Source organism: Petaurus breviceps, unplaced genomic scaffold (assembly GCF_028583685.1).
Source record: "Petaurus breviceps papuanus isolate PSGF00001 unplaced genomic scaffold, PetGlider_PUasm1.0 98, whole genome shotgun sequence".
Classification (NCBI taxonomy): domain Eukaryota; kingdom Metazoa; phylum Chordata; class Mammalia; order Diprotodontia; family Petauridae; genus Petaurus; species Petaurus breviceps.
Window position 1 is genome coordinate 25,436,121 of NW_027187460.1, and position 13,795 is coordinate 25,449,915.

A 13,795-nucleotide genomic window follows, 5' to 3' on the forward strand; every position below is an offset into this window, starting at 1 on the left:
ATATATATATATATGTCTTTATATGAGGGTATGCTGGCATATGAATACATATGTGAATGTGTGTATATATGTTTACAGGTATACATAGATAGAGGGCACGGGACCAATTTAACAGGAAGGGATGATACTTAAAAGGTGAAATTAAGAGGTGAGAGGAATATAATGAGAGGAGATGGGGAGAGACAGAGTGGGGCAAACTATCTCATACAGAAGAGGCAAGGGAAAATGGTTACAATGGAGGGGAAGAATAGGAAGGCAAAAGGGAATGGGTCAACCTTATTCCTATTGAATCTGGCTTGAGGAGGGAGGGAAATACACACTAAATAGGGGATCTCACCCTCCAGGAGAATGGGGGGGGGAGAGGATGTGAGGGGGGATGATGGAAGGGAGGGCAGGCTGGGGGGGAGGGAAGTTGGAAGCACCCACTTTTGAAAAGGGACAGGATCAAAGTAGAGAATAGAACAAGTGGGATGTGGGATAGGAGGGAGGGAAATATAGTCAGTCTTTTACAATATATCTGCTATGTTATTGTTTTGCATTAGCCAAACATGTACAACCTATACTGAACTGCTTATCTTCCCAGTAAGGGTGGGTGATAAGGGTGGAAGGGAAAGAATCTGGAATTCAAAGTTTTAAAATCAAATGTTTAAATATATATATATATATATATACTATTATCAATATTGTTTTACATATAATTGGGAAATATAGAGATCCACCATGCCCTACTGGAAAAGTTGAAACGGGTATGGGAGAAAATATGGGAGAGAGCAGATCAGAGGTGGGGATATCCTGTGGGACTGCTGTTTTGGGGGGATGGGTGGGGGAAAAACGGGGAGAAAATTTGTAACTCAAAATCTGGCGGAAACGAACGATGTAAATCAGAAGTTAATAAAGCATTTAAAAAAAAAAACATTACTTGGATGGCCCATTCATCCTTCACCACAAGGGTATAGTTCTAGCATCCCATCTCCATTCCCAACACACTCGTGAGTATACTTACACCATATGCACGTATATACACACACATACAGAGAACAGACCCATCATGTACACACACACACACACACACACATCTAGAAAGGAAACATGAGTAGACTCTTCAAAGTAGAAAGCTTCCTCCTACTCCATGGAGAAAAGCTGGAAACAGTTCCTTCCCTGGTCACTCACTGCCATCCTTCCTCAAGTAGACTCTATTGTCCACTTGACCAGAGATTATGGGAGCAGGGACCAGGAAGAAGAATATGACTAAAACAAGAGAATGGAGAGAATCCTAGATGAGGAGAGTTGCCCAACCATTTCTGAAATCCTTTGGAATAGCCTGAGAAGCCAGTAGAGAGAATTCCAGTTCTTATTCAGCAGTACAATAACTCTTGCCTTAGTTTGCTCAAGTGGCCTATAGATGGATCAAGGTGGTACCTGATAGAAACTTGTTCTGAACCAGCCTTCTTTTCTGATACCAAGTCTATGGAGAATACACTGAAGATATAGATCGACCATGGGATGTTTCCCCTTTCCTTGGGTTACATGGCAATCCAAATTGATTTGCTTCTTTTTCTCTTTTGTCTTTTGCATCATTTCTCTCTCAAAATGATTTTACTTTTGTAATGCCATGCATGAGCAGCTTTCCAGAAGAATGTTACTGTGAACAGCTTTTAAGATCCTGATTACACAGTATAGTGAACACTCTATTCCATAACAAATCAAAGAAAAAAACATTCACAGAAAATCAAGGTACAGCATTCACAATATTACAACTTATCACAGAAAATCACAATATAGTATTCACAAGAGCTTATCATTAAAATGACCACATAGTTTTCACCAAAGTGGTCACAATATTTAGAATAAATAACAATCATCTCAAAGTACAATAGTCAAAGTCTTCCACTCATGGGGTACACTAAAGTTAACTCAATCAGTCACTTATTCAGCAATCAATTACAATCATTAGAAAGAACACAAATCCTCCACCCCTAGGTCACTAGTAAACTACAAGTTCATCATTACTGGGTACTCATGGAGCAGTCTTTTCATCTTGACCTGGGGCTGGTTCTCAGATTCCCTGGATCACCTTCCATAGTCCCAGATTGTACCTGGATTCACCAGACTGTCACCTGGGTTCAATGGCAGACAGCTCCCAGTTCCTTGTCCAGCTCTCTGGGTAAGTCCTGCTCCACACTGAAATTCACAGGGTCCAGTTCATCTCAAATCCTTCACAATTTCTGCTCTTGGGAATTCAAGGTTCAACCAAACCACAAACAGACAAAGTCCCTGCATCCCAGTCATGCTTCTTCAGTCTTCTGCAGCTTGTTCAAAAAATCAGAATCACCTTATCTACCTTGGGGGAGAGGGCTCCTGGGCTCCTGGACTCTTAGCTCATGGGTTCCTGGCTCCTGGGCTCCTGGGTTCCTCCCTGCAGCTGTTTCTGCCTCTAGGGCACTCCAAGAAATTCTGACTGTGCCCCTCTGGGGCTTTTCTCATATACACACAACATTAGCTACTTCCTGTTTCAGCCAACCCCCCTTCCTGTTACATCAGGAACAGGGGTTCATACCTTCTGTTTCTTTCACAGAGGTTTGATTAGTTGCTAAGTGCTAAGTACCTGCTTACTTGCCAATACAAAAAAGGGGTCTTCAAATTCAAATTACGTTACCATTACAACTTTTAAAAAATGTTTTTATTAATATCTTTGTTTTTTGTCACCTGCATATCCCAATGCCATAATCCCATCCTTTATCTTTGTATCCTTAGTACACAGCACAGTGCTTAGTACAAATTAGTTACTTAATAAACAATAAACACACATTTATTACAAAAAAACAAAAAGAGGGAAAAACAAACTAAACAATCTATCGAAAAAGCTGACATTTTATGCAGCATTCCATTCTTAGTCCCCCATTTCTGCAATGAAGCAGAGTGAGATGACTTCTTATACCTCATTTTGTCAAAGGGAATTTAAATAAATGGGAAGAAAAGAAAAACAAGTATTCCATGGTTTGCTTAGAAACTTCCTCTGTTGAAGAGTTCAGTCATGTATTATATAAATATAAGACACACATTTGAGACCCCTCTGATGCACTTTCCTTGAGACAGCCCAGCAGTGTTCCAGAGAGATCTCATCACAGAACCCTTCTTTAGCTGGGATTATCTGACACACTCACACATGGAAAAAAATAGGAATAACCATAATTTTTAAAAAATGATACATTTACAGCAGGAGAAACCAAGGCTCAGACCTTCGATTAAAGAATTATTTCTAAAAAACCCTAGTCTACTCTATATGACCCTACTTGATGCTTTCCATCTGCTAAGTTTTCAGCAATAGCCACTCTGAGCAGGTGCAAATCCCTGCTAGCTCCATGGACTGGCCAGTTCTACTTGTTTCAACCTTGTTGAGTTCTTCCTGCCTCCAGTGACAAAACCTGGGGTTAATGAAAAAGGGGTTAATGCTTCTACTTGCTTTTATGGAAGTTAATAGGTAGATGAAAAAAAATCAACAGATTTTGCTTTTTCAAAGTATAACCCTGGAAGTTAGAGGGCTTAATTATGCAAAGATGTACTCCCTGTTGCCAGGGGGCTCTTATATGGTCTCTACTCCCTCATTCAAGTGAATAGGTAGTACAGGACAAAGGGAATAAGCATTTACATAGTGCCTTCTACCTACCAGGCACTATATTAAACACTTTTACATCTTTGGATCCTCACAACAATCTTGCAAAAATAGGTACTGTTCTTATCCTCGTTAACAATTGAGAAAACTGAGGCAGACAGAAGTTAGGTGACTTGCCCAAAGTTACTCAACTAGTAAATGTCAGAGGCTGGATTTGAACTCAGGCCTTCCTGACACCAAGCCCAGTACTCCATCCACTGGGCCACCTAACTGCCTCTGTGTCATAGGAGGAATCGTAGTCCTGAATTCCTGTTCTAGTTTTATCATAAACTTCCTGTAGGAACTCTGGTGAGCAATTTCATGTCTCTGGGTGAAAGAAAACCCATTTCCTCATCTGCTGGCCTAAGTGATCTCTTCAGTCTTTCCTAGGTCTAATGATCAATGATTTCCTGGGTCTTCCCTAAATTCACACAGCTAGTTAGTGATGCAGCAGGGGGCAAGAATTCAGGACTATTTCTAACATCCCATTCCAGTGCTCAGAGATTAAATAGTGGGTCCTGGTTAGTTGTCATGTTGATGAATTAATTTTCTTTAAAGGAAAGGTTGAGGAAGACAAAAAGCAAACACCAAGCAGTATGTAATGAGATTACATAAATCCTGAACTTCTGCCAGTCTCATAATAGAACTAGCAACTTCTAGCTTCCGTGTCTTTGCTTATTGTTGTTCTGTCTCCCTAGAAATCCCTCATTTTCATCCAATTCATCCTTCAAGTCCTAGTTCATCTTGTCTTGCTGTATGAAACATTACCAGAGGGCATCATTTTTAATTGATTATCCCTATACAAAATTGCCCAAGTACTATTGTCCATTATCACCTTTCTGTGTGTGTATTTCTGGCATTCCTAACTTTACTATAAGCTCCTGAAGGGTAGGGACTGTCCCTTATACCTCTTTATATCCTAATGTGCCTGTTGAGCAGAGAGCTTTGTAATCACTTATACTAAAAAAAAAAATGTAAATTGAAGTGGCCATGATACAGAAGAGGCCAGTGATGATAACGTGTGAATTCTCATTGATCAGAAGGGCAGAGATACTAAAATAACTATTGGGTGGCACAGTGGATAAAGCACCACCCCTGACATCAGAAAGACTCATTTTCCTGAGTTCAAATCTGGCCTCAGAAACTTAATAGCTGTGTGACCCTGGGCAAGTCACTTAACCCTGTTTGTCTCACTTTCCTCATCTGTAAAATGAGCTGGAGAAGGAAATGGCAAACCAATGTAGTATTTCTGCCAAGAAAACCCCAAATGAGGTCACAGAGAGTCAGACATGACTGAAATCAATGAACAACACAAAAATAATAAAGTAACTAGTGGTTTTCTCAATTTTCCCTTGACTAACAATCCATCCCCCAGCACCCATCCTGAGCATATCATTGCCATTGAGACAGCAAGGGGGCACAGGGTATAGAGAACTTGGCCTGGATTTAGGAAGACCTGCATTCAAATCAGCCCTCAGTTACTTTTTAGCTGTATGACTGTGGGCAAGTCACTTAATCTCGATCTGCTTCTGTTTTCTCAGCTATAAAATGGGGATGATAATAATCACTTACATTTCCAGGTTGTTGTGGGGATCAGGTGAGATGAACACAGTACGTTGTACATGATTAGCACATGATAATAAAAATTATAGCTTACATTTACATAGTGCTTACGATGTGCCCTGGCACTTGTGCCTTGATTCCTTTGCTCATGGCACCTGTAGAGAAACAATGATGGAAGAGGAGAGGCCTTGAGTCCTCTGGTGCCAACATATGGCCTTATGGAAACAGGTCTCTGTCTTTCTGGCTTGGTGTCTGTTCTTTTCTATTTTAGGTAAATGAATTGGAGACTAAAATCTTGGGTGTTTTGAAAGGTCAAGAGAGTGAACTGTCTGATTTTTCAGCCAACTCATCATATGCCCTGAGAAGCAAGAAGGAAGTGACCTTCAGTACTTTACTCAGTGATAGATGAGACAAGGACTCATCAGGGAATAAGGCCACCTTTGGATGGAAGCTTTGTGGGAGCAATGTTATAACCCACTGTCTGCAGAGACCAAGATGGATTAGGGGAGAGTATATTCCCTACCTCTTGGGGGATTGCTCCCTTTCTCGGACAAACTGCTTACCTAATCATGCCTTCCCCAAAACATTTCCTTTGAAATCTATGGTACAGCATTTTGCTTTTCTTTGTGCCATTGTTTTCTTCAAAAAGATTGAAATAACAGTGTTGAGAATACTAGCTCTGAAGACCTAGGTTCAAGTATGCAATAGCTATAGAAGCAGAGGGTTTGTTTTTGGTATATCTTCAAAGTAAATATCCTCTTGTACAAGCTAATTCATGTTAAGTGATTAAATGGAAGCAGAATGCTAATTATTGGCTGCTAACAGAGAGGGAGATACAGCTAGTGAGGGTTCAAGTCAATAAGCATTTAGGAAGGGACACCCCCAAACTCTACAGGGAAGCCCCAGAACTCAAGAGGACTAAATGTAGCTAGCAGGACTGACTTTGAGAGAAAGAAACATTCCTTACCTCAGTAAAAGGAGAAGGATGGACCAGATAACCTCTAAGTCTCTTTTTAGTGCTAAGACTGTAATTCCAGTTTCTCTTTCTAATCTTATCAACAACCTTCTGGGAGAGTGAGATGGTGTTCCCTCCACCCACTCCCACAGCTGGAGGGCATTGTTCCTCCCATTTCATTCCTGTGTTCCTGTAAAATGAATCATGTTTCAAACCTCAGGAGCTCTGAAGGAACTGTAAGCCTTCAGGGCAGTTAAGATGCTGATTCTTGAACCCAGGATTCCAGCTGAGAAGTCAAGCTGCTAGGTTGTAATTTCATTCTGCTCTCATTGATGGTTGATTGTTTGAGGCTCTTCCAGATGTGGAAATGTAAAAGTATATTTTAGAGCTACCACTGTCCTCAGAAATCTTAGTATTTCAGAACTGGAAAGGACTTCAGTGGTCATGGATACAATGTCTCTCTGTCTCTGTCTTTGTCTCTATCTGTCTCTGTCTCTTTCTGTCTCTGTCACTCTCTGTCTCTCTTTCTCTCTCTCTCCTTCATCCGTATTATATCATTAATGCCAGCAGGGCACCCAGCCTCTGCTTGAAGACCTCGTGAAGTAGGCCATTCCACTTTTGGATATCTCTAATTGTTAGGAAGATTTTTTTCCTGACATCATGCCTAAAGTTGCCTTGTTATAACTTTGACCCATTGTTCCTGGTTCTGCTCTCTCAAAGCAAACAGAACAATTCTACCCTTATCTGTTATGATATGTCTTAAAATACTTGAAGGCTGATAGAATACCTATGATGCCATCTCTACTCCATCCCTCTACCTTCTCCAGGCTGAATGTTTTCAGTTGCTTCAACAGATCCTCTTGTGTCATGAACTCCAGGTCCTTCATCACCCTCTAGGTGCCTTCCTCTGGACTTTCTCTAGCTTTGAGTGAGGACCTCAGTGTCTGGTACCTTATCCTGCCAGGTGATCTTCAGAATCTTCCTAAGACAATTCAGATGGAAGCGATTCAGTTTCCTGGTATGGTGCTGGTAGACTGTTCAGGTTTCATAGTCATGCAACAATAAGGTCAGCACAATGGCTCTGTAGACCTTCCATTCAGTAGGCAGTCTAATACCTCTTCTCTCCCACACCTTCCTTTAGAACTTCCCAAACTCTTCAAACTGTGCTTCAGAGAGCACACCTCCAATGGGCTGATGCATTGTTGGAATGCAAAATGTACTCTTGCAAAAAAGACTGTTTTATGGAGAACTCACACAGGGCAAGTGTTCACATGGTGGTCAGAAGAAGCGATACAAGGACACTTTCAAGGTCTCTCTCAAGAACTTTGGAACTGATTGTGTGACATGGGAGACACTGGCACAGGACCGCTCAGCATGGCATGACCCCATCAGAGAAGGCACTGTGCTCTATGAGCAAAGAAGAATTGAAGTAGCTCAAAGAAAATGCAGGAAAGGCAGATTTGGAGATTCCACCCCAAATGTTCACATGGTCTATTCCTGGCTGACCTGCAGTAGAGCATTCTGAGCTTGTCTGATTAGACACAGTCGGACACATTGAATCTTAATTTTGGCATTGTGATGTCGTTTTGGCCCTCCTCGAGAACGAAGGACAGCAACCACCAGCAGCTTATAAATATGCATCCTAAATTGTAGAATCAAAAATTGAAAACAGTGTTTCAGATATAGTCTAACCAGGGCAAAATAGGGTGGGACCATTCCCTCCTCATTTCTGAAAGCTATTGCTTCTTTTAGTCCAAGATTTGTTAGTTTTTCGAGGGGAGTGGGGTGGGGTGTATGTGAACATATCACTCTGTTGTATCATATTGAGTTTATGATCTGCTAAAACCCCCAAACCCTTTTCCCAGACAAACTGCTACCTCTTCATGCCTTCCCCCAAAATATCCCCTTTGAAATGTATGGTATAACATTTTGCCTTTCTTTGTGCTACTCTTTTCATTGAAGAGATTGAAGTGACATAGTGCTGAGAATATTCGCTCTGAAGACCTAGGTTCATGTATGAGATAGCTATAGAAGCAAAGAATGTAAAACAAAGATTCAATTCGATGCAATAAGCATTTATTGAACACCTCCTATGTCTTAGGCATCATTTTAAGTGCCAGGGACACAAAAAGAGGAAAATGACAGTTCCTGCCCTCAAGGATCCTACAATTTAATGAGGGAGACAACAGGCAAACAAATATATACAAAATGAGCTGGATATACAGGATAAATAGGAAATAATTAACAGAGAGAAGGCATTTAAATTAAGAGGGGTTATGGAAAGCTTCCTATAGAAGGCAGAATTTTAATTGGAACTTTAAGGAAGTCAGGGAGATCAATAGTCGGGAGGAAGAGGAAGTGTATTCCAGGCTTGGTGGACAGACAGAAAGAACACCCAGAGTTGAGAGATGGAGTGTCTGTGGAAAAGCCAGGAGGCCAGTGTCACTGCACAGGAGATCAGTGTCATTGGATCTGAGAATACATATGGAGGAGTAAGATGTAAGAAGACTGGAAAGGGAGGAGAGGGTTAGGTTATGAAGGGCTTTGAATGCCAAACAGAGCATTTTGTATTTGCCCCTAAAAGCAATAGTAAACCACTGGACTTTAATGAATGGGCAGTAGAGTTGTGTGTGTGTGAGACATGATCAAACCTACTTTTTAGGAAAATCACTTTAGTGACTAAATGGAGAATGGTTTGGAGTAGGGAAAGACTTGAGGCAGGAAGACCCACCAATCAAGGCATTAGTTGAGTGCTTACACTAGAGTGGCATCAGTGTCAGAGCAGAGAATGTGGTATATTTGGGAGATGCAGCAAAGGTGAAATTGGCAGGTCTTGGCAACAGTTTGGACATGGGGGTGAGAGATAGTAGAGAATCTAGTATGACTCCTAGGTTATGAGCCTGAGGGACTGGGAGGATGGTATTACCTTCTACTGCAATAGGGAAGGATAAAGACAGGAAGGGTTTAGGAGGAAAGATAATGAATTTCATTTTGGATGTATTAAGTTTAAGATGTCTGCTGGGCATCCAGTTTGAGATATCTGAAAGGGAGTTGGAGATGCAAGATTGGAGATCAGCAAAAAGACTGGGGCAGGAAAGGTAGATTTGCATCATCAGTATAAAGATGGTAGCTAAATCCATGGCAGCTGATGAGATCACCAAGTATTCAGGAAGAAGAGAAGGGGTCCCAGTATGTCTGAAAGACATCTACAGTTAGAGGGTGAGACATGGAGGGGTATCCAGCAAAGGAAACAGAGGAGTGGCCAGATAAGCAGGAGGAAGTCTGGAAGACAGTGGTATCCCAAGAATCTGGAGAGAAGAAAGTATCGAGAATGGACAAAGATCAACAGTGTCAAAGAGAACTTAGAGATCATCTGGCCTGATCCCCTTATTTGATATATAAGGAAACTGAAACCCAGAGAAGAGAAATAATTTGACCAAGGTCATATGAGTAGGAAGAAAAAGGCAGAGGTGGGGATTTGAATCCAGGTCTCTTCCCTTTCTTCTCCCTCCTCTTCTCCCCCTTCTTCTTCTTCTTCTTCTTCTTCTTCTTCTTCTTCTCCTCCTTCTTCTTCTTCTTCTTCTTCTTCTTCTTCTTCTTCTTCTTCTCTGTCTCTGTCTCTCTCTCATACCATGCTACCTCGATGGCTACAATCTATTATTTAGCACATAGCTGGTGCTTAATAAATGTTTAATGAATTTCAAAATAGTTCAAAATTGAAATGTGTACTAAATAAAAATTTCCCCTTGCTACTTAGTAGCTATCATTCTGGAAAAGATAACCTAGCCATAATGATTTCCAATTTGGTCATCTATAAAATATGAATGAGCAGCAGTGAGGTGTAGTAGAGAACTGCTACTGATGGACTCAGGAGGAGCTAGGTTCCCATGTTTTCTCTCTGTGACCCTACATAAGTCACATAACCTTTCAGTGCCCCAGGCAACTCTCTAAAAGCATAAATGAAAAAGCAGTTGGTAGAAGAAATTCTTCCCTGGAAGTTCTATATTTTCATGTAATAACAGGTATGATTCCTTTCTTCCACCCAAAATGAGGATGATAATGCTTGCATGACATTATTAAGAAAATATTGTGTTAATTTTTACAATAATAGTAATGATTATTTTTACATTTTCCCCAATAAAACACAGAAAAGCACCTGTGATAAGTTACTATCCTGCTATTATTCTTTTCCTATTTAACGTCCAGAAGATTATTGTGCACATCGATAAAATGTCTTATTCTTAGAAATGAGTGAATTTTATTATTATCATAATTATTATGATGATGTTGTTCTCAAGCAACTGGTACCTTTCTGGTAGATATGTACACATCTGCTCTTCAGTCCCCTCCCCAAGTTCTTGGTATCACCTAATGAGTTATAGATCAAAGTATGTAATTGCCCAAGGGGTAATGATGAAGCATTTTCCTTGATTGTTGAAACAGTGTTTAACCCCTTGTAACATGGGGACTCTAATCTTTCCTCCTCTGGGTACCACCCCTAAAACCATATCAAACAATTCTGTTCCTTTCCTTTTCCCTTTTATCGCCCTTCGGAACAATGTTGGGGCTTGTATCCTGGCAGGTTTCTTTTTCTGTGAGAACAGTAATCTCATTTCAATGTGTGTGGGTGGGTAGATTATAAGGTACAGCCTTGGAGCTCAGGTGCAGGGCTAGGGAGGGACTGTTTTAAATACTTGTATGATTAACAGGCCTCTGGATTTTTATGGATTGTAAAGAAAGAGCCGCCGTGAGGATTATCGCTTAGTTTGGGAATGATTCACCAAAAAGAAAAAAAAAAAGCTGAAATGCTTTGGGAGGATGGGAGGAAGAAAGGACTTTTCTTTTTACCAGAATGGTTAGTGATCAGCACAAATAGGTTCAAATCCATGAAGGTCCCTCCTTCCACGCCTTCCACCCCCCCCTCCCCTGAACCTCCCACTTCCTCACATGGTTTCTGGAAGAAGAACAGAGAATCTTATCTGCGGTTTAAACTACTTCCACTAAATTCAATTCAACAAACATTTATTAAGCATCCTGTACTTGCCAGGAAAACGTGCTGGACTGATGGAGATATCAAGGCAAAAAAAAATAATAATAACCCCTGCCTTCAAGGAGCTTATATTAAATTGCTTAGCAACAGTGTAGTAGGGGCAGCTAGGTGGCCTAGTGAATAGAGCACAGGCCTTGGAGTCAGGAGTACCTGAGTTCAAATTCAGCCTCAGACACTTAACACTTACTAGCTATGTGAGCTTGGGCCAGTCACTTAACCCCAATTGCCCTGCCTTCCACCCTCCAAAACAAATAGTATAGTATCATTTCAAGCAGAGGGATCAAAAACTGGTCTGCATATTCCAGGGTGCTGCACAAGGTAGGTTAAAATGTAATTTGGAAATGTTTAATAAAATGAATACAAATACAATAGGACATAGATAATATTACATTTTAAAATTAAATCAGTGTGAAGCCCACAGAGATCCTTGCATGTGGATTAGTGGACCCTGTTTCTGTTTCAGTTTGACAACACTGATTTAATGAATGATCTGAAGTCAGAGGACCTGGCTTTGAATCCCATCTCTGTCACTTAGTCCCAATATGACTCTGGGCAAACAGCTTCTCTCTAGGGCTCAGTTTATCAGTCTGTACAAATCCCAGCTTTGATACTTATTAGTTATGCAAGTTAGACTTCTTGAACTTTGGTCTCTGTTTATAAAATATGAGTAATAATAGCTAGACTTCACAAAGTTATTGTGAGGGAAAAAAACCTCAACCTTAAAGCACTATAAAGACATTTGAGGTGTTATTTTTTCTTTCTGAAGTCCCTTCCAACTCTAATATGCTATGATTTCAAGAGCCACCAGGTACTTCTCTCACTGAGAACAAAGTGAATGGAAAAGAAATGGATATTGCCAATTGGTTTGTGGCTGTGTTCCCACAGCCATCATTGAGTGGAAAAATCATTGTGGAGAGGGGACCCACCTTCCCTATCACCACCAGCAATAATTGCTGACTAACTGCTACTACCAGACAGAAGAACCCTGGGAGTGGCAGCACCCCGCCCCCCTCCCCCCCACTCCCGACCATCGTTCCTGCTTCCAGCCCAGTCCAAATACGCATCAACTGGGCAAGCAACTCCTTTGGAGAAGGGGTAAAATACCCACTAACTGCTCCACATAGAATAAAACTGTCACTGCTCCCAAAGAGTTTACTTTCTACTAGTGAAATAACATGCATACTTTATAGGTTTAGTATATATGAAATAGGCTTATTTTGATGTTATTCCCTTCATTAGACTATGAACTCCTTGAGAGTAGAGATTATTTACTATCCTTTCTTTGTAGTCCCAGAGTTTAGCAATCAATTAACCAATTGATAAACATTTGTTAACCCTGTGTTATGGGCCAGGCATTGTGCTAGGTGGAGAATACTAGACTGATAGTAGGCGCTTAATAAATTCTTGTTGACTTGAGGATGTTTTCAGGAAGGTTCAAGGTCAGGTCCAAAGATTTCCCTAGGAAATAGTTCACTTCCAAACCTTTCTTATTGGGAAATATCTTTATTGGTTTTCACAGAAAAAAATATGCAGTTCCAAGTACAAGGCTCCGTTTTGGATGTAGGTTGCAAAAAATTCTGGAGTAAAATAAAGTGAAAGTCACATAAAGAGTCATTTGAAAGTGGGTAATATGTAACCATCTGGTAGAATGTGCACCCTGTGAGGGCTCAATAAACATGAACTGACTTACTCAGAGTAGCAATAATGTATCTCATCAATCAGCTACAAACATTTTCCAAATGTCAACTGATAGCTTTGCTTTGTAATGAGTACTTTCTACTGGGGCTGGCTCTCTGTAAAACAGCTAGGCACTCAGACCCTATTGGTATTACTTGTTCCCTCTCTAAGCCTAATTGGTGAAGCTGAATAGAAGGATACAGGGTGATCCTGACTGATGATCACTTTGAGATGATAGCATGAGACAGGTAAGACATGCAAGCAAATTTAAAGGCTGAAGCTTTGGGACAATGAGTTGACTCAATCAGCCCTGTCCGTGGCATTTTCTCAACACTTCCTATTATGTTGCCTGTCGACTTCACAGGGATCTCTTTTTATTTGGTCTTTATGCTGCCACAGAGGGGTTCCCACTTCTGTCTTAGCCTTTGGAATTTCAGTTCTAGTCAAGAAATTATGGGATACTAAATCTGATGAATCAATGATTGCTATAATCATTGGGATGATTATAGGGATTGGGATGCCCTGGAATCTCCCTCTCTCCCAACAAGGGCAGGATATGACATCCCATCCCTCACTGGTGTCCAAAATTCTCTTGCTGCTTTCAATCTCTTCTGTGAGAGACACGAGATCAGATGGATTCATTTATATGAAATTTTCAGGGACTTAAAATATTGCCCTTCTTGGAAATAATTTGCAGTAGGAAATTTCAGAGTAGGAGGAATGTTAGCTATAAAGTCTAGTTCAAACCTCAACTAATGGATTCATTCTGTCTAAAATAGAAGTTATTAACCTGGAGTCCATATTCTTCTTTTTCTTTCTTTCTTTCATATATATATATATATATATACATATATATATGTAACAGTATTTCAATATAATTGTTTCCTTTGAAATCTTA

General features: G+C 40.5%; 1 long non-coding RNA gene across 1 annotated transcript; it reads right to left on the bottom strand.

The window, feature by feature from the left end:
* Positions 1-1,680: 1,680 nt before the first annotated feature.
* Positions 1,681-6,279, bottom strand: LOC138156120 (uncharacterized). Its single transcript, XR_011167074.1, has 3 exons — positions 6,183-6,279; positions 5,225-5,370; positions 1,681-3,425 (listed from the first exon to the last, which is right to left on the bottom strand). It is a non-coding gene; the product is annotated as an uncharacterized lncRNA (long non-coding RNA).
* Positions 6,280-13,795: the final 7,516 nt, after the last annotated feature.